This window comes from Falco rusticolus, chromosome 2, assembly GCF_015220075.1.
Source record: "Falco rusticolus isolate bFalRus1 chromosome 2, bFalRus1.pri, whole genome shotgun sequence".
Lineage (NCBI taxonomy): Eukaryota > Metazoa > Chordata > Aves > Falconiformes > Falconidae > Falco > Falco rusticolus.
In genome coordinates this window covers 99,395,544-99,416,693 of record NC_051188.1, presented here as the reverse complement: position 1 = coordinate 99,416,693, position 21,150 = coordinate 99,395,544, and the positions used below count along the sequence as shown (strand labels likewise).

Below are 21,150 nucleotides of genomic sequence, written 5' to 3'. Positions count from 1 at the left end.
CAGTCTAAATGTATGCGTGTGAAATATATACATGCTAAGCACATTCATGACCCAAATGGAGGATTGATTTTGCAGTAATAACTACCAGCTAAGAAACTTCACAGTACTTTTTGATAATATTCCTGTACTAAGTGTGCGAAAATTCATAGACTGCTCTTGCAGATTTCTACACCCATGAAGAACATAAGGCTGCCTCATGAACTGACAGGCACCGCAAACTAGAGTCAAACTGACCTTTATGCTCCAGGTATGAGCTTTTTTTCATTTACTGAGTTTGTTATGGATGTAGAACTTGCCACTTCTACTGAAACATGATATCACTTTGTGCAAAAGTACGCTGATATTCATCAGGCAAACAGCAAAGTAAAAAAAAAAAAAAAAAAAAAAATCAATTTATATGTAATCTCTCTCCAGGAAGAAAGTGTCACTGAATTTTGTCTGTTCTGCTGCATATATCTGTGGCTGTTAAGCAATTACCTTATTTACAGTGTTGGAGTTTTCATTGATCTGGTTAATAATTAGTACTTAAGCCAGCTCTTTGATTTGGTGCCAGCTGTCCAAAAAAAAGAAAAAAAAAAAAAAAAAAAGATAACTTACAGCAGAAGTAGAGACTCTTTATTATGCTACCTGGTGATAGGTTATGTACCCCTAAGCAAGCAGGAGACACAAAGAAAAATGACCTCAGTGGGTGATTTGTATTTTTCTTGGAATGTGTTTGCATATTCTGCAGATGGTAGGGGAAAAAAACAGCCAGCACATGCTGATAAGTCTTCTGGAATGATATTACTGTTATTCAGATGGGCAGATAAAATGTTGGCCCTACACACTAAACAGGGATTTTTTCTGTATTGTGATCCTGTGTGTCTTTGTGGCATTCAATTACTTTATTCCATGTTTGACAGATATGTTGTCTTATATGTAGTTAAATTTGTCAGAATGTGCGTGTCTCTTTAAGAAATATTACTTTTCTATTATAAGCTACTTTTCCTTAGTAGCATCTCCTGGACCCTCCAAGATCCATCTTAGAAGTATGGGGGGTGGGGTGGGGTGGGTTTGCGGGGGGCGGAGGGGAAGACACACTTACAGTTTCAATTATGATAAATATTCAGATAAAAAACCCAATGGATTTAGTTTTAATGACACAAGTAGAAGTTCTTCAATGTGAATACAACTGGCAATCAAATGTTCTTAAGACCTGGTGAGATCTCAGGTCTTTTTTTTTTTCATATCTTTTTTTTTAATATCACATCATCAAAGATCAGTAAGTTAGGATAGACTTTGGGAAGTATCTAGAGCAACCTCCTGCTCAAAGGAGGTGTTCCAATGTAGTCCTGCATTCCAGTTATCTGAATTTTAACTGTACCACACAAATGGTTGTGTGGACTACCTCTTGAGAAAACCATTAAATCTTTTGTGTAAAAGTCAAGATTTGAGAAGGTGTCTGTATAGTGCCACAGAAATAACAGGGAGGACTCAGCTTAATTTTTGTGAAAGACACCTAATGGCCCTCCCCTTGAACCATGACTTTTCATCCATCCTCAGCTTTTAGAAGGCAGCTCTTTTTCCCTTATATCACATCACCCTCCACACTATTGCCCAGAAATCAGGTGTAATAGAATGAGTTCATGCTCTAGCAGAAAACTATCCTGTTTATTTCCCCCACATTCTTTATTTTTTCCCAGACATTAATTTATACTAATTAAACTTTGAGGGTTTAAACAATAATTGTAACTTTTCTGTTGCATTTTTTCATTAGTTTGGATTGACATACTTCTACCGCCATATTTTTAAAGGTTTTTGAAAGACCCATACTCTGCTGAACAGCTATTTATATAACAGAACCATTAGAAATTTGACAAACATCTGCTTTGTTTAGTGTCCAAGTCCTTGACTTCAAGCAATTTCTAAATATTTGACTCTGATGAAAGCTTCAAAAGACTGTATTCATCTCCTTACTTCATGGGATGTATGTGTGATATTATTCAATATGTGTGGTAGGACAATGGCATTTTACACTGCATGAAGTAGTGACTGGCCTACCTCATATACCACAGCAGGTCAAGCAGGTCATCAGTTTTGTTTGACACCAATTTACTATGAAGGAAAACAGACTATATGGATCAGATAGAAAAATTAATAAGGATACACTGTTTCTAATGTCTGACAACATTACAAATTCATTATCTTCAGTACCTTTACTGTTTGTGTATTATATACTCTACACTGTAAAGACTACAGCTTAAAACAGTGAAAATAACTTTTATAAATAAAAGTTTGGTAAAGGAAGAGTAATATTTAAGTTGGATCACAAAAAGCAAGTGCTCTGTGTTATATGATTAAAAAAGTTAGGTATGTATATCCTGTATTTTTATAGCAATACAACACCAGAAATGAAATATATATGTACAGCTAGAAATAGAATCCTTGTCTTTTAGAAGTGCTCAGATATTGCTGGAACTACAATTGGTTTTGGGGAAATGTAATTATGTAACATAAATAATTAAATACTATAAAATGCCTAAATAGCACATTTATTATTCTAAATTTATGTAAATTCATACATTATTGTTATACAAAATAAGAGACATTTTTCTCATTCTCTTTTTTTAAAAAAAAGATATATATGATACTGTGAATTAAAAAGTACCAAAAGAAGCATTTAGTTATCCTTCTGTAAGGACTTAGGGGTTGAAGCAGTAATTTTTTACCCTATAGATGAAACAATTCTTTTTAAAAGTACAGATTTAATAAATCTTATTAGAGATCTGCTGAAAACTTAAAGGGGATTTAACAAGCACTGCACATAAAAGTGAGTCTTTATTTGTTGTAGTTAAAAATAAAGCATCTGCCATTGGTTTTCTAGCAAGAAGATCTTCCAAATAACCATTGGAGACAATTTAAGAAAAATCCAGTCTGTCATTCATTGCTGTTTAAATCGATTTATAGATGCTATTATCATGAGAACTAATTAATGAGTACATTTTCTTAAAATCGGCATCAGTGGCAGGCATCCAAGAATATGTTTAAAATGTGATTGCTGAGGGTACACCTTTGCTATTTTGAACATTTTATATACAACTAAGGTAAAAGGTTTCTCATCCAAAAAAATACTGCGAATGATTCATGTGTTTTATGGCTGTTTATTTTGGGAAATATTGCCTGCAAATCTTCAATGAATCATGCACTGGTTAACAATGTACTCTTTTTAGAATACAAAAGGTCTGCTACACAACTCCATAAATAAAACAGCTGCCTACAATCTGGAATGAATGATGACATGGCAGCCCCACAATGCTGAATAGAGTTATTAACTCCCAACCACTTAACAGCAGTAGTATTCACAGAAACAAAAATCAAACAAAAACAAAAGTTAAAGCCTCTGAGGAGATCCTGTAAGTTATTCTCTAGTTAAAACAAACTCAAAAAAATCTGCTAATAAGATATACTCCCTGGAGCTTACTTTGCATCTCTCTTTTGCTAATGCATGATGCTCCTCATCTGAAGTTGCAGCACTCCATGATGTTGAAAACCTGGATAAACAACCCAAAAATTCCCTTAATCTCATTTATTCCTTAATGTCTGTAGCAACACTGCTAGGATTTTCAGACTATGCTCTGAAATTTAAGAATCCATTTCCTCCTCAATCCCACTTTTTATGTTTTTGTGGATATGGTACCCAGGTTTTTTTCCTGTTATTTTTTTTTTCTGTCTCTTTATAAAACACCTCTTCATCAACAGTCAGAGAAGCAAATAATCTTCAGTACTGTTATAATGTTCTAATTCAATGAGTTCTTACCTTCACCTGCATACTCTCAAAGTGCCTTTCAGCAGACTGTTAAGCAATATGACAAGACAGGATTCCTGTGCTCAGAGAAACTGTTTCTTACATCAACATCATCATCATCATCATCATTTATAGGTAGTACAATTTTACCACCTGCTCACCCTGTTCTGAGAAAGTTCAGAATGGAAAGACATTTTTCCAAATTTAGCTGAATAAGGTGTGAACGACACCAGTGAAAGCCAATTATTAGGCTATAGTCCATCCCACTTAATTTACATGATCAAGTGAAATATCAACAGTAGACTTCCTTGGGTGAGACCGTCGAACAAGTAAAGTTAATTTTGCAGCAAGTACACAAACATCAGCTGCAAGTAAAGAAAGATGAATTTACATTTACATTTAAATGTCAAAAGTGTTGAGCAGATTACTTTGCAGTTTCTAATACTTAATTTAAATCTATACAGTAGTAATTCCTCTTAAATTTCTGGGAGGAAAAGGATTACCTTGGACACTGGAAATTCTCAAGGTTGGGTGAGGGAACCTGGAGGCTGGTAGGAAATTAAAAGGGTAATAGGGAAGAATGATTTAAGGTTAAGTAATCCAAAACTGGATATATTTTTCTAAGGGGGCGTGGGGTGGGGAGGAAAGTAACATAGTGTCAAACTGATTTCAGTTAAGATAGTCTGAAAGACTTCATTGCATGTAGAAGTGACTTGTGTTAAATCAAGACTAATATATCACTCATTAATTCCTTAATTGTGGAAGTTTTTGGAAGAGTAAGGCTATTAGTTATGCAAGTAGGAATGTCAAGTGAGTTCTGAATATATTTGTTTAGGAAGATAAATCTTTTTTTCTCCTAATGTTTCCTTTGTGGGATCTTTAAAGGATACTGTACCCCGTTAGAAAGTAAGACTCATTTCAGTAATATAATTCTTACATGGATTCTGGTAACTCAAGGTTAATATTGACAGACCCAAGAGAGATTTACTATTCATTTCAGAAAGGACAGCATGTTATTCTTGGGTTTTAGGTGTAAATTTTAAATATTTCATGAGTATTTGAGCTCATGAAGAGCCTGACACACATAATTCTTTGAGTTCTCTCAGTGTAAAGAAAAAATTAAATTAATCACGTTGTTTGATGTTCAAAGCTATAGAATAAAGCAGAATACTGTAAAAGTTGTCTAAACTGCATTACACAATGAGAATTCAAATTTAATTTTAAGAAAAAGAAGAAACTATTAAAGAAGTTGTACCAAGATTTAAAAAAAAAAAAAAAAAAGTCAAATAGCAGAAAAGAGAGACAAAAAAAGCAAAAGACAGTTTAGCACTGTTTCAAATAGCTGCAATGCTTGCACAAGAAGATGATTCATACTTTGGTCAGGACCCCAAAATTAATTTAACACATAATGACACAGCATTGTCATTCTAAATGTTTAAGCACCTGCATCTGAAAGTACAGGAAATGAACACTTACGTATGTACCTGGGTTTCAAGTGTATTCCCAAGAAAATATATTAGATGCAAGGAAAAAGACTCATAGAAACATGATTCCAGTCTGCTAGAAAATCTGGGGTAAGGAGACCCACTGTCACCCCTGTTATGTACACCACTGAGCAGTGATGGCAGCATGTTACTTTTCTGGTGAAGTGTTGGGAGATAGAGTGGTTGCCCCATGACCAGTTAGGCATGAATGGGAGACAGAGAGGCAGTTGACCTAATAATATTCATGTTAGGTGACCTTAGTTATTGCAATGTCACATTTCTGTTTTGATTTCATCATCATACCTATTGTCTTGCTGGTCATGTCTATCTTACGTAAACTTTGCACCAGATTCTAAGTATTTTTTTTTTTTTTCCTTGTAAGTGATTATTTGAAAATAGCTGCTCAAATTCTCTTCTGGCTGGTATTTCCAGCTGGAAGGTGTGAACAGTTTTAGCAAATCTTTTCAATTTATTAATAAACCCTGTCTTTATTGCTTATTTTCATTTTTGTTTTATTATTTATTCTATGCCAGTATTCCCTCAGCCTAGCTTACAAACTGTATAACAGCCAGAGAAATGCTGAACTCAAAACACATAAATGTGAAGGATTAAAGGTTTGTGTCCCCACAGATCATGAACTCATTTTAGAAAATGTTAGAGTAAGCTCGTGTTTGCAGATTTTGGCTGCTTGAAGAAGCTTAACAGGGACAGCAAGGGCAAGAGCCAGAAAGAAGCTGGAGACCAGTTTAGAAGTGCTCCTAGAAATGTCTTTACTGGTTACAACTCTCCATCAGGGTCTCACAGGACAAATTTATGAATAAATTATTGTAATGAACTGGCAAAAATCTGTAGTGTTGGATTAGTTTCATTAATACTGAAAATGTCTTTATTAGCCCAAGAGTGGATCGCATTCAAAATCAAATGAGTGACATCAGAGCCTTACTTTTTGTGGAGATTCAAGAATAGTCACCTTATTTTCTGACAATGGGTTCTGTAATACTGATACTTTCTTTATATGGGTGTTATTTAAACGGTATCTGTTGAGTGTAAAACGGTGATGTATGTATATTGTAAGACTTGGCTTTACTGTACTGTGGGTCTTATTGTGAGGATGTTTGTTACCCTGTTTAGCTGAGGGAAGCAATTATTCCTGATAATATCTACCTCTCTAGTAAAATGAAAAATAACTTTTAGGCATATATGTAAGACTGGAGAAATAAATACTTCCATTTTGTACTTGTCAAAGCCCTGAGGGCACCAACAGCTCTGAGTGTCCCTGCTTAGCCCCCAGTGGGGCTCCCCCCCACTGCCCAGGGCCCTGTTTTAGCCAGCATGGGGCTGTCAGTCCCCGCCCCAGCCATTCTGCAGGAATGTGGGTCTCCCAGCCCGTCTAAAGTGCCAGCAAAGGCATTGCTCTCTGTGCTGGTTTCTGCAGCCTTCTCTGTATATTGTGTGTGTATGTGTCTAGTGGCAATACACATTCAGCCTTGCTGCTGTAGGACCTAGGGAAAGGAAACTGCAGCAGCATGGCTGGATGGGACTGGAGCCGAAGAAACCCCCTTGGCTTGAGGAATGACCAACCCTGGCTCCAGTGGGGCTGGAAGGAATAATCCCGTGTCCCTAAAGACCACTGCATCCAGCTTCACTTGACAGAGCTGATGCCTTACCTTCACCCATATCATGTTGCTCTCCTGACTTCACATATGCATTTTAATTTCTGATTTGTTGCACTATTTGCATGGTTGGTACAAATGGCTGGAAATTCAATATTTTGTTGACAAAAGTGCTCAGTGGTGGAAGGTCTTTTACCATGACCTGTTTCACCTGTGCTTCCTGCTTTGTTGCTTCTAGCCATTTGCAGGCTTCCCTGCAGCCCTGAGACTTTACACACTCCTCCAAGATATTACATGTTTTAATGTTGAAATTTTTCTTTGTACTGTAAAAGGCAATATCTAGGAAATCAAGAAAAATATCTTCATTTCAGAGAACTCATCTTCCAAGCTTTCAAAATGCAAACTTATTTGGTATCTTGTGAACACTTGCAAGTCCAAGACCTGGTTTCACATTTCTATTGATGAAATATTATTTTTTTTTCTTTAGCAGTATGCTGCCATCAGGCAGGAGATATTCCAGTCTGTCTTCAGCTTCACGGGGGCCAATGCTGTTGAATTTTAAAAAGCTGAATGTGCTGAGTTTTTTTCTTACTGCATCGAGTTCATAAAAGAGACCTAAAAATCTTTCCTCATTGCAAAAGTCAACATGGTATCTTTGTAGGAAACCACTACTGCCTCTGGCTGATAGCAGCCTTGAAATAGCATCTGCCAGAGCCATTAAGGTTGAGAGAGACCCTCACTGACCAATCCATGTCTAGCCCTAAGTCATCCTCAGGCTCAGGGGAGCAAGATGGGGGCTGACTGTGGCAGGAAAGGCATTCTGACCCATCATCTAAATGGCTTTTGAAGACTTTTATTGAAGTTTCTTTATGTAACATGTACCAAACATGGGCCAACACAGAGAGCACTGAACAATTTTCTCACGCAGCACTATGCCATGACAGTTTCAGGTAGATATCCAAATACATACCCAGAAATATTGACCTCAACTGCCAATTATCTCAGTAGCATCCAGCTAACTTCCCTATATTCCACATGCACAGTATTACTTCCTCTTGGTAGCTTTCCAGTTGCTTTACGTGTTACTCAGACTCATCCAAGGGTGAATGAGATATGAGGTATTCCTGGTATCCCTGCCAAGGGCTTACTTTCCTTGCAGAAAATTCAGATAGTCCTGAGATATACCTCTTCCTGATCACAAGTTTTCTCAAATGTGTCCTTACATAAATTCAGACCAAACATTGGAAGTCAGTGTAGGAGTTGCATGACCACTACCCATTGCCTGCTGGATGTGCAGAAGGCAAGTGGGAGTATCTTATTGGAAAGCACTGACAGGAATGGGATTACTGGAGCACAGTGTTGACACAGTTGTCTGACTCTAAACAGACTTTGAGGCCTTCACAAGAAAAAAATGTGGTGGGCTTGACTTCAGCAGGCATTTGTACTCTGCTATGGCAAACAGTATAGGCAGTAACAAACATGGTCACACTCACTTATATCAGGCATTGAATAAAGTGATTTTCAGCAAGAGTACAGCCAGCAACTTGCAGTGACTGTAACTTATAACTGTTTCTTTGAAACTAATTTTTGCTAGGCTTACATGTAAACAGAAAAACATTTGCCTGATACAAATCTTGCAAAACACAAATGAAAAAGAAATAAAGAGGCTTTTTACTGGTTTCCAGATGACTTTTCATTTCATTCTGTCTGAAAGGAATACAGTTTCCAGGAATACTTAGTTGTTAAATGTATTGGAGCTTTTGTGAGATGCCTTTCCTTCAAAGACAGGTAGGGAATCTTCTACATTAAGTTATCAGCTCTTTTTGTGCTGTTGTTGTTGTTGGGTTTTTTAATATGTTTTTCATTCCAGCCTAAATTCTGCAATATTCTGCATTAGTATTTTGCTGGTTTTGAAGATATTATAAATAATAAAAACTAGAATTGCAGTATGAAAAAGTTGAGCAGGAGTGTTTATGCAATATAGTTATGATATTGTATTTTTTCCCTTTCCTTTTTCTTTATTTCAGTGCTGATGATAGCTTTGCATGTCTAGTGTGGTTCATTTGCAGTTAGATGAAGCACTGCCAAATGATCCTGCTGCAGTCATATAAAACTTATGCAATAAACATTTGAGCATCTTTATCCCTTTTCTTTTTTCACATTAGCCTATTGCTTAGCTTTTTAAATACCCAGAAACACTTTCATCTGATGACATTGCACAGTTAGTGTCACAAAAGAAAACAGAAATATATTAGAATCTTTGCCTGCAAAACCCAACATATTGGCAAATAGTCAGTGTTCATTTTATATATTAATTTTTCTTTGATGCCATGAATTTCACTGTTTCCTGACTTCTATTAAAAATGCATAAACTTTCTGATTAGTTTATCACAATGTGGAACCAAACAACTGGGTATGACAAAATGTAATTTTGCTGCAGAAGAGCCATTCCCTTGATACAGTGGCTGGGATCACCCAGTCAAAGCCAGAGTAAAGGTTAGGAAATACATCACAGTCAGTATGGCAGGAAGCATTTGATAAAACCACAAATAACCTTATCCTTCCAATGATTTCAAAATGGGAGGGAGGGAAAGAAAGAAATTGAAACAGAAAGCTTGTTCAGAGCATGAAAGCTACTTTCAAGAAGCATTTTTTTTTTTCACTTTTCTGCATCAATGCTTCTCAGTTATTAATTTTTTCTGCTTAATGAATGCAGACTTTCTGTAGGAAAAGAGAAACAAATAAGACTTTCCAAGATGAAAATTCCTTGATGCTTTGAGTTAAAAATAATTAAACTCTAAACCACAGATTTCCTATGCGTATACAGATAGTGACATATATGAATTGATTTTGATTGCACTAGCAGTGAGGTAAACCAAATAACCATAATGGTAAAAAATACTTTCCTTGGTTAAATAAAATGCTGCCAATAATAACACTACAGATCTTAAATACTATATTTGCAGTCCCACTGAGAAAGAAAATGAGTTTTCACACTTACATGTAAGAAATATGATCTTGTGTAGGACAAAGCTTGAGTTATGGGACATAGCAAGAGACAGTGTGGTTCTGCTGGCCAGAGGAATGTAGGAATAACACTATAGGTTTAGGTAGAAATTACTGATGGTCAGCTGAGTGGCACAAGACTATTTGGACTGAAGAGTCAAAGATCAGATGTCATGCTAGCCATGTTGCTCCCTTCTCTGTTGTTGACTGCAGATTTTTAGTCACAATAGCCAAGTAACTAACCCTGAATCAGATGGCATTCTTATTGCTTAAAATCTATGTTTTTAAAAATATATACTGCAAAATATATTTGTTTCATGGTATACATTGGTTAACATTGCTTTATGGATCAGGGGCCTTAAAGGGGAGATCTTAAAGAAGAGATCTTGTACTTTTTTGGTCATTTTAATTAGTTTCTCAACCTTAAATTTAGCATCACCATTGCAGTAACACAGAGCTTTGCTTTTAATTATATCAAAACTTAGAAATTTCATCAGATGGCCATAAAACACAAATACTGTTGCATGTGACTTATTTCCCAAAGTAGTAATAGTGTTTGTTTTTCTCTGAGTCGCAAAAATAATATTACAGAGGACATAATGAATAATTCAAGAAGTCTGATTTAACACCAGGATTATTTCTGGCATCCAGTATCTGTGAATAGCATATTAATAGCATATACCAATTTTTATGATTGAATGATAGAAATAATGAACTGGCAATGAGCCTTTGTAATTCCTGGCCAAAAATGTGTTCTGTTCTCTAAGTCTAATAAATTTTATGTGTAAGATTAAGCAATTCAGTGACTTGGATTGCAGGTTAAAACACTGGCTTTTGCTTTATTTTCAACTGCTGTGTGAATTTACATGAGACTCATGACTGGTTATCATGATGGCCATAAGGAAGTAAAACATTCCTTATTTTATAATTATACACCATGTAAATGTAAAGTATATATATGTCATAAAAATGTTATGTGACATTCAGAAACATGGTATGAATCCTGTAGCAGAAATAAAGCAATATTCTGGCCTTTGTCTTCCCCAGGTTTGACAGGTAGGACTCAAGACTTTCAGAGCTGGTTCAAGTTTATCAGCAGTATGAATAACAGAAGAGACTACCAGTAGAGGACCCCTGGAAAACAAGATTTGCTGTTGCTATTTTTCCTTCATTCCACACCATAACATCCTTCCTTGGCAGTAGCCAGCCTGGCTTTTCCTCCTGTACAGCAGGAGGAGAAACCATCTCTGTTCTGCTGGTGAGTGCCAGCATGGTGCCCGGAGTAACTCTTTTCGTGTGTCCAGATCTGAAGACAGTTTGAGAAGAAAGCCGACATTCCTTAAACCCATTAACTGCACCATATGCATTTCTTTTTAAAATCATCTCTCAGCCTTATGTACTACAGTCCCGAAATAGGGTTACAAATGCAGAGCTAAATCTTTTCAAAATGTTATAAATATTCCTACTAAACTCTACAGCAAATACAAACATGAACGCAGCAGAAGAGATCAGTAGATGCAAATAGCTGCTCCTAATCAGTAAGCTGTTCTTGCATTTAATTGTATATCCAAGTAAGGACCAAACCAGGACCAGGACAAATTTAGGACCCCCTGTATGGTTAGCATTTTTTGATGTCAGATTATATCTGGATCTGTACTAGGGTGAATTTCTGCAGTAATTTTTGCCTGTTAAAGAAAGAAACAAAGACTGCAGGATAGTCAAACAGACCTGCCTCTGAAGAATTAAGAAAGCCAGAAAGAAAATTTTAAAACTTTCAGCCTATGTATACAGTTTATTTTTTACTTCATGTAACTAACAGAAAGCCATTTCTGTGCTAATCTGTTCGTCAGGTGCAGTTTGTTTAGACCAGAACAGAAGCCTGTTCAGTTAGTTATCCTCACCATTACTGTAATTATCATTAGAAATAATAAGATTCTATCCCTATGCTGAGACCATACTTACATGTGCACACAGTGCCCTCAAGAAAGAAATAATAAGTTAACAGGAAATAATTATTTAATATTATAATTTGTATAGGGACATAGCAGTTAATGCTTAAATGTGTGAAGATGATGAGTCTCAACTACGTGTCATATCAAATCTATAAATTAATTATTACTTGTTATGCTGCTCTACTCCTCCATCAAGCCTAGTATAATTTAGGGAATATGCATGACTATTTTCCATTAAAGCAGTAATTCATGAGGTAGATCTGAGGCATTCAGCAGTGTAGCCAATTCATTTACCCCAGTCCTTAAATACAGGCCATGTCTCATACCTCTCAGGTCTCTCATTGATCTCACCCCCAGCCACTACGCTCCCAGGAAACAATTCTAAAAAGCATGAAGTGAAATGTACAGCATTACTGCTGTTTGCCATAGTTCACTGAAAAGGAACAAATAATAACAGAGAATTTCTTTAGAGGTGTTATGTAGTTCCCATGCTAAACAATATTGTTTTTAAGATGTATGTACAACTGGGCAAAGTGTGACATATGTTTTATAATCACTGCAAAACAGAAAATTCCTTTATGTGAAGGTAAACTGGTTTCTTTCTCATCTTTCCTATCCATGGCTGATATGAAAGGTTGCTTCTTGGCAATGCTGTGAATCCAGAGTACGTGAAAATAGAAATTGTCCACATGTCCATTAGCCGATATCTAAAAGAGTTTTATATTTTTTTTATTATTTTGATAGTTCTCCAAATAAGAAACTAAACACATGTGGTAGAGATCAAGTGTAACTATACCTAAAAGAGTTTACTATCTTTAATCCCCAAATGCCCAAATATTTGAATGTTGGGAAAATTTAAATACACGGCAGAAATCTAGTCTGAAGTTGGGCTTAGCATTGATTCCCACCTCTGTGAAACCTTTTTCTAGGCCATTTTCCTCTGAACTTGATTTCTGTTCCACCATACACAGATAAATAACTGCTTTCATCCACAGCAAACTAGTCTTGCTGAGCACAACTATGGATGAAATTATTCTATATTTTCTCTCAACTATGCAAGGAAATCATGACTCTAATTAGAAAATATCTCTCATTTTCAGATTTGTCCATTTGATTGATGCTTTTATGTTACTTTTTGCTGTTTATCATGTTCTGTCATGGTTACTCTAAACATTAGAAATTTGTCTTCTAAAAGCTGTTTGGAAATCAGAAGGCATTATGTGCTTAAGTATATTTTTACTTATGGGGAAAAGCCACGGAAGAACAACAGAAGAAAAAAAAAAAAAAAAACCACCACCAGCATATCTGAACTTGAAGAATCTACTGCTGTGGACAATTTCTTATTGTTGAAAGCACAAAGCAGTAGATTTTTTTTTTTTTTTTTTTTTTTTTTTTTGGTTATGCAACTGAAATTTTACCTGTCTTGTTTTAGCAAATAGGGTGGAAATTGTTATTCTACCCTGGCCAGTCCATGGACTTTCCAGTGGACATTCATATTGCAAGCTAAATTTAATTTGCCTATGACAGACTGGATCCCCATTCCTCCTTGTGAGAAATCTCCTATAAAAATAACAGCTGTAAGTGTAAGTGCAGTACCTTAAAACTTATACCTGTAAAGTCCAGCAATGTGCACAACAATACACATATAAAATCTTCAGAACTCAGCTTTAATTTCCCTGGTTTTCTCAAAGATTGCAAGGGCCACTCTTCTTTAATATGAGATCCTTTTTTATTTTCTTCTAAATCACAGCTCTCTTCACTTTCTCAAATTGCTAATTGATTCTTACATTTCTTTTACAGCTGCAATTGCTTTTTGCCACTTTACACAACTCCATCCAAGCCAAGAATCCAGCCAATCTATCCTCCCACTTGGAAGTAAGAATCCAAAAGGGATGAGAATAGCAAGCCTTTGCTACAAGATATGTTCAGTTTGTATTGAAAATACTTCCCAAACGGAGACATAGACGTCACTGTGCTACTTCTACTAGTATGTAGCCTGATTCTTACCTTCGTACATTTCTGCACACTCAAAAAGCTGAAGACTGATTTTTGGCACTTAGTACTGGACTGCAAAAAGTTCAGGAATACAACCATATATTATACAATATTATACATATTATAAAATGCGTCATTAGTCTTCATTGTTATTATTACTATTTTAATACTATGAGAGAAATATCTATGTTACACAGACATTCTATGCCACTATATCATTACTAAGAATATTAAGGTACCTCTAAAGTAAACTGTAAAAGGTCATTTTTCACATCACATTCATTTCTCAATATTTTAGCAAGTGCGTTTTGAGCTCATGTTGCCATTCCCCAAAACATCCACACAGGAGATGTAAAACATTCCAGTATATCTGGTTGTTGCTACCAGATGCTCTGTGTGGGAAACGTAGAATGTTATTTAATACTTCCTCAGAGATGGCAAACAGATGGTTTAATGCACTCTTGAAATGTTTGTGCTTGAGATCCAATTATTTTTGTTCAGTTAACTGTCAGCTTTCAGGGTAGAATGATGTAACATTCCTCATCTTAGGGCCATAGACTGTAGCAGTCTAACATATAAACACTGTTATACAGCTTGTTTAAGATTTTAACTTTCCCTACCCAGCAACTCTTTCTTACAGAACTCTTGAAGTTTTCTTTTTTAATTGTATGCTAAACAGTTATAGTTGCTGATACTTCCAACTTGATGCCTTTGGATGATGCTTACATTAAGAGCAACTTGATAAACCTACCATTTTATCAAACTGCCCCTGAACACAGCTCCTGACAGGGCTGAAGGCTTTCCCTGAGCATTTTGTGTGGCATGTCCTATGGTATTTCCCCTTCAGTTCATCAGTGTGAGTTTGGTCTTGCACCTGAAACATCGTTCAGATGCTTGGTCTCCACTCACTGCTTTACCAAGTGCTCTGACAAGCCATTTCTGGTGAGTGGTCTGCTGCCTGCATTGTTTGTGAGACCCAGCCGGTGACATCCAGCCAGCTGACTGAGCTGTCAGCCTGTGTGACACCCACTGGTACCGCAAATCGTGGTGACACAGGCAGTGACATGTATGAGCTTGCAGTAAGGAAGCATGCAGGGTTTTGAATCTGACAGCTTCTTTGAACAATGATTTTAATAGTAACCAGTTTCTGGTTTTATAAAGTCAATAGTCAATAACAACATATTTCTGAGTATGAGTTTTCTTTGCCAATAACACGAGGAATTTTCCTCATGCCATCACTTTGTCCTTTGTACAGCCACCTTATTGATTTTATGACATTTCATTTAGATGAGAATTTTTGTGTTTCTTTTCATAAAATACAACAGTATATGCATAGATGCATAGAATTAAAAATTCAGAATTATATGTATAATATTATTGATATGTTAATTGCATGCCAAGACTATGCAAATAGCAAAGTTCATAGGCTATATTTGATCACTTTTAAGATTTCTTCACCCACTTGTCAATGCAGAAAATACCTTCTTCTTTCAGTCATGACTTCAGTAAGGTCACATTTAGTACGACTTGTGGCAACAAGGTTTTTATCAATTGTTGTGTACTTTTGAGACTCAGGTTACTCCAGGCAGTTATTCCAACTCTCCTTATCACCACCCTCACATTACAGCAGAATTTAGAATAACCAAAGAAGATAGATGAAGCACCATCCTGATAAAGAAAGTACACAGTTTGTACATTAGGATGTGAAATGTTTGATTGGCATTAGACCCACGGTCTTGTATCAGTATAGTGATGTACAGTAAAGGAATAACAGTGTAGGATGCAGATCGTGAACCAAGCTGTTATGAAGGTGTGTGAACTGCCTTCTTTACTGTTGGAGGTTTTGATGAGGAAAACTTGGTTTTAGAGGGACACTGCAATAACAGTGAACAAACTCAAGTTGTAGCAAGCTAGATTTTTTAATTTTTTTTTTGTTAGTTGACCTGAAGAGTTAGAAACAAAAGATAACCTGTTCAAGGTAAGTTTTTGAGAGACTCAAAAGAGGAACTTAGACATGTCATCTTCTTCACTTCACTTCACTTCACTTGCCAAAGACAAGATAAGCTGTCCCAAATTATTCTTGACAGATGTCTGCCAGTCTCTTAAAACCTTCTAACGCTGGAGACAGCATTTTCCTAGGCAGTCTATTCTACTGCCTGGCCATCCTTCCAGTTAGAAAGGTTTTATTCTCTAAGTTCTAAGATAAATACATTTTGTATGTTCAAATGCCTTCCTCCCACATTTACCTGACTGCATGTATAGATGTACATACAGTAATTATATTCCTATACAGTCCCTTTTTTTGCTCTCTGAGAAAGCGGGTCATTTAGATCTGTAGCCTGCATTCACTTTCTTGATTTTTATTAACTATGAATGATAAAACGGTAGAAAATATTACAGATGACATACTACTAATGCCTTGCACTCAATACTGAAAGTACTATGCCTGATATGTCATCTATTCACTCTTTTCTTGGCTGCAGAAGAATCACATTGGTTTTAGATAACATAGATAACATTAAAAAATATACTTACAAATTTATTTTCTGTTTTTTTCTAAATTAAGAATTCATGGGTTTAGCACCATTTTCTTTCATAGTTTGCTTTTTCTGCTGTTGAAAGTATTCTCATTTATATGATCAATCCTCAAGGCAATCATAGTATTTTCAGTTTTTTGCAATCTGTTATCAGTCTGTAGTGGCAGTACTTCCTTTAAATTTGTGACAGCAACAAATAGAGTAATATAATGTTGCTTTTCAGTGTTGTGGTCGTTAAGAATTGTTTTCAAGTTTTTTCAAGGTTTAATTTTTTTTTAGGAACTTTACTAGCAACCTCTCTCCAGCCTTATCTTTCCTTTTTTAAAAAAAAAAAAAATCTTATTAATTTTATACATTACAAATCTTATGCAAATGCTAAAGCTTTCTAGTCTAATATTTAGTACTAAATCCAATGGTTTAGTAAAATCTAGATAGTACTACTGGCATTCCCTTGTTTAGAAAATCAGTTGTTTTATCAAAGTGACATATCAGTTTAATGTGACACAATCTTCCTTTGTTAGCATGTTGCTTATGGAGGAAGGGTGAAATCAAGTGATTGTCCCAAAACAATGATGAACATGACAGTATTTTACATAAGTCTTTAACACTCAGAACAAAACCCTAATAAAACATCCATTAAAGCAAGCATGAAAATTCAGATTTGTTAGGAGAGAACACACAGCACTCAACACAGTTTAAGCTACTTATTACAAGCCATTTATTAGAAACTATGTAATTCTGTACATGACATCTATGTATAACTAGCTCAGTGTGAGAATCTTCAGATTTCTGAAATAGCTATAAAACACAGGGCACATTCAAAGGCTGATACAGCAACATTAACATAAATATTCTTTTACTATATTCTATTGTTTCATTCAGTGATCTACTTGTTCATTAGAAACATGATTATTTGGCTTCAATGATGGGGTGGGGAGTGTTTCTCCCAAGTTATGCACACAGTATGTCTTTTTTGCGTCCATGCTCAGAATATCAACACTGACTGAAATTCTATACCGAATTTGGGTTGAAACAAGTTGAGCTACAACTTGAACAGCTAAAGACAATATGATGCCTTTTTCTAGAAAAAAGAACAGAACAAAATCCCTCATACTGATGGGCAACATTTTCATAGCAAATCTAAAGACAGGGAATATATTTTGAGAATGTAGAGAATGGAACCTTGCACAAAATTTTACTGTTTGTTTCTTATCAAATGAGAGAACCAGGGAGATTGAAAAGAAGTGAAAAATTTCATGGCACTTTATCATACCTCCTTTAACTCTGATATAAAACATTGTTCATCGTTCTGTGATCTCTTTTTTACAGGTTTAATGAAAATAAACTAAAATAAAAAGCAATTTTAAAAGAAGAAAAAATAATTTTAAAAATACCCCACACTTACTCTTTTCACTGAAAATTTAGTTAAATTCCATCAGCTGGATCTGAGAGTGGTACATTATTTCATCTCTATGCAGGTGGGTTTTGATTATTCTTTTTCCCAATGGAATTTAGCTTTGTTCTTGGTGACTTGAAATTTGTATGGAGAATGAGATTAAGAATCAAAATAAGAACAAGAATGAAAAGAATGAAAAGAAAAGGAAAATAAAAATCTGATTTGCTATTGGAAATCTTCAGTTACAGTCTATTGGAAGAGTATAGTGATTAACAAGAATTATTCTCCATACAAGTAAACAAAGAGGAGTTTTTGTTATTGTTTACAATAGCATCCTCATTAGATAACATAAACCAAATGCTTTATAAGCCTCTTCAAATCAAACATTTTTACCAGGTACTTTAATTGCTGATAGTTAGGAAACCATGAAATAAATTACAAGTTGCCCTAGCATGATTTAAACTTGTTATGAGATTTGCCACAAACAAAAGAAATATTTCTCTGCTGGATTTCTTTCTGCATCATTTACTCCCTGCAGTTTAGTGCAGATTAATGTGTTCAAAGACTGATTGCCGTAATTACTCTGCCCTGCTGCTCTTCTGTATTATGCAAACAAATGCACATGATGAAAGAGAGAAAATGGACAAGAATAGAGAATTTTAGGCTCTCTTAATTTCCAACTTAAAATATCAGATCATGAATAAAAGTTTAAACTTTCAATCAAACTTGAGTGTAGTTCACAAAGATGATTATACATCTCATTAGTTCTTTTTTCATGTTTTTTTCAATGACATTTTATGTAATTATTTTCCATTAAAATTACTTTTTTTGCAATTCATTCTCTTAATTTAGAAAACTTGGAACTCTAATGGACTTTCAGTGTTGGAAATTTTTAAGTTATTTTGAAAAACTACCTCCAAATATTTGCTTGCTGTTAGCAATAATCAATGGAAATTGTTCATTTACATTTCAGTTACAGGAAATTACCATAATAGTTTATTGTTGCTTTTTTATTCCAAGAGATAGCAAAATAAGAAAATGTTTAAAATCTGAAATAAGGCTGTAAAATGCATCAGGAAATTTGGAATGATAATCCCATAATTCCTACTAGGAGTATGCTGGCATTTTGTATATTGCATGTGTGTTTATAATCTTTATGTCCATACACCCTAATGAAATCACTGATACCTTTTTCTGACTACATCTCTCTAGCACACTGTAAGAAATCTGATCTAACATTCCCGTTTCAGGCAAAAGGCTGCCGTTGCTGACCTCCAGACATCTCTAACAATGTTTCTGTGGCCCTATGAATCCTTGCTTTGTGGAAATCAGCTGAAACTCTCCCACTGACCTCTTTTTCATTTTTTCATATGGGTTACAATCTATTGTTGTTTATGGTTTACATAAATCTGATAGTTATGGCAAGGAAGCAGCTGACAAGATGTATGCTTATTACTGTTTCCCCCTACCTTGTAACTTTTCTGAGTCTGAATGAAGATAGGAACATGAAGTGGGGATTTTTGTACTTTCCATTTCTTCTTGTTTGTATGTTCTTCCTTGGGTAATTATCAAAGAACAAGGTTTAGTGAATTTTTGTAGTAGGCATTAGGTATCCTGTAATTATAAATTCTCCCGTTTCCATGATACAAAAGACATCCTTTTTGGGAGGACATAAAAAGATCTTACAGTTGAAAGCATATTTGGGATTAAATTTCAAGTTACACATGGTAGAAAAATATCTTTTCTTCATTTCTTTTGTAAATATTTTTCACTATGTTTGTGCACTATGTCATTGAAATTTCTACTAAATACTGTTTTCTACTGAGCTTTTAAATATTTTTGTAATTCAGTTACAGTACTGATCTTTAAAAAAAATAATACAGCACAAACTAGAAGTTAATATATCATTCAAGAAAGAAAGAAAGAAAGAATAACAAATCAGTAAAATTTATTCTTGGAGCAAAGTACTGAGAAATCGCAAACTTGTTTTTCTGCCAGAGGGAGCTGTGTGTTAAAATCATTGCCAGTCAGTGTGGACTCAGATAAGGGCACATATTGTCCCTTATAGGATTAGGAGAACACTATGTCTGCTTTATCGAATTGCTTCCTTTGGGACATATATCTGACTTACATTTGTCTCCCCTTTCCCATGCATTAAACTGCAAGACCAGATTATCTTCTTGTGTGTCTCAAGTAATTTATGGAAAATGTGACAAATTCAGTTAAAGCTTTCTACTTTTTTTTTTTTTTTAAATTGTACAATGATGTTTGTTTCATTTTTGTACTAAGGAAACAAAAAACCACCACAAACCAAAACAACCCAAACCCAACCCAAAACACTACAAAACAAAAAACAAAACCAAACATAAGTACAGAATTTCTATGAAGCTGTCAGTCTGATGAATGTACCTCACTCTGTAAATGCAAAATGAATATTTGGGGTGCAAGTCTCAGCAAAACAGTTTGTTTTCAGAAATCCCTAGATACTACAGGCCCTGAATGCTTCTAGCAGACATTTTCAAACACAGGTGAAAGCCATATATCAGTGGCCAAGAAAGGCATTGAATAAATCAACTGGACTTATTTTGCCTGTTCTGTCTTGCCTGCTTTGTAGCCCAAAGTCTATCTGCACATAAAAATAACCCTTTTTATATTTTTTTCAATAACGAGGGGGCTTACCACTGAAAATTCACCTGTTGGGAAACTTGCATCTCAACCAGAATACCAATATGTTCGGAGTCAGCCTGCAACAGGTTCATGTGAGTTCAGTTAATTTGCAAACAATTGTTAGAATGAAAATTTTCAGTGTCTTTATCTGATTTTGGATATGGTTAATATGTTGTTAAAACCATAGCATGTTTTTTATGGTTATGAAAATCCAAATTTTATTGCACTGTTTCCATTTAAGGCAAGCCCTTTGCTGTGAATCAGGATGCAGCAGTCAGTACCTTGTTTTTACCCCTGATGCCACCCCCCTTTCCCCCTACCCCAGTCTCAGGCCAGGTACCAGCTATCCTGCCATTCTTGCTGTCATACCTGCACCTCGTCTATGTTAATCATTTGTTTCTGTTTGCCTCGGAAAAATTTATCTATTCTCTGTCTTGTACCAAAACTTTTCACCCTTGATTGTGTTATCACTTAGTAAAGGTGAATCAGTTCAGGAGGGAGATGTTAAGATATTTCTTACTTGCCTTCATCTATTAATTACAGCCTGCCATCTCAGACTTTTTAAATAACAGTATGAAAGATCCTAATCTGTCCTAGTGTATCTTCAAACAGTTTTTATTTCAGCTTTTTTTTTTTTTTTTTTTAATTTGAGCTGAAAAGCTCAAACAGGATGCTGAGGTATCAGAAAATAATTTCTGTTGAGTCCAATTTATGAG

The 21,150-nt window shown here is 35.3% G+C and overlaps 2 long non-coding RNA genes across 5 annotated transcripts in view; both read left to right on the top strand.

The window, feature by feature from the left end:
- The window catches only part of LOC119143593, a 63,662-nt gene extending 47,021 nt beyond the window's left edge, over positions 1-16,641 (top strand). For 2 of the 4 annotated variants that reach the window (XR_005102748.1, XR_005102749.1), the window contains exons 5-8: positions 163-247; positions 8,596-8,669; positions 10,944-11,145; positions 13,640-16,641. This is a non-coding gene — a long non-coding RNA (uncharacterized LOC119143593). The remainder of the gene's footprint in view (positions 1-162; positions 248-8,595; positions 8,670-10,943; positions 11,146-13,639) is intronic. The other 2 variants (XR_005102750.1, XR_005102751.1) reach the window with 2 other exon arrangements.
- An 8-nt stretch (positions 16,642-16,649) lies between these two features.
- On the top strand, positions 16,650-19,942 carry LOC119143594. The gene is made up of 2 exons (XR_005102752.1): positions 16,650-17,849; positions 19,018-19,942. It is a non-coding gene; the product is annotated as an uncharacterized LOC119143594 (long non-coding RNA).
- Positions 19,943-21,150: the final 1,208 nt, after the last annotated feature.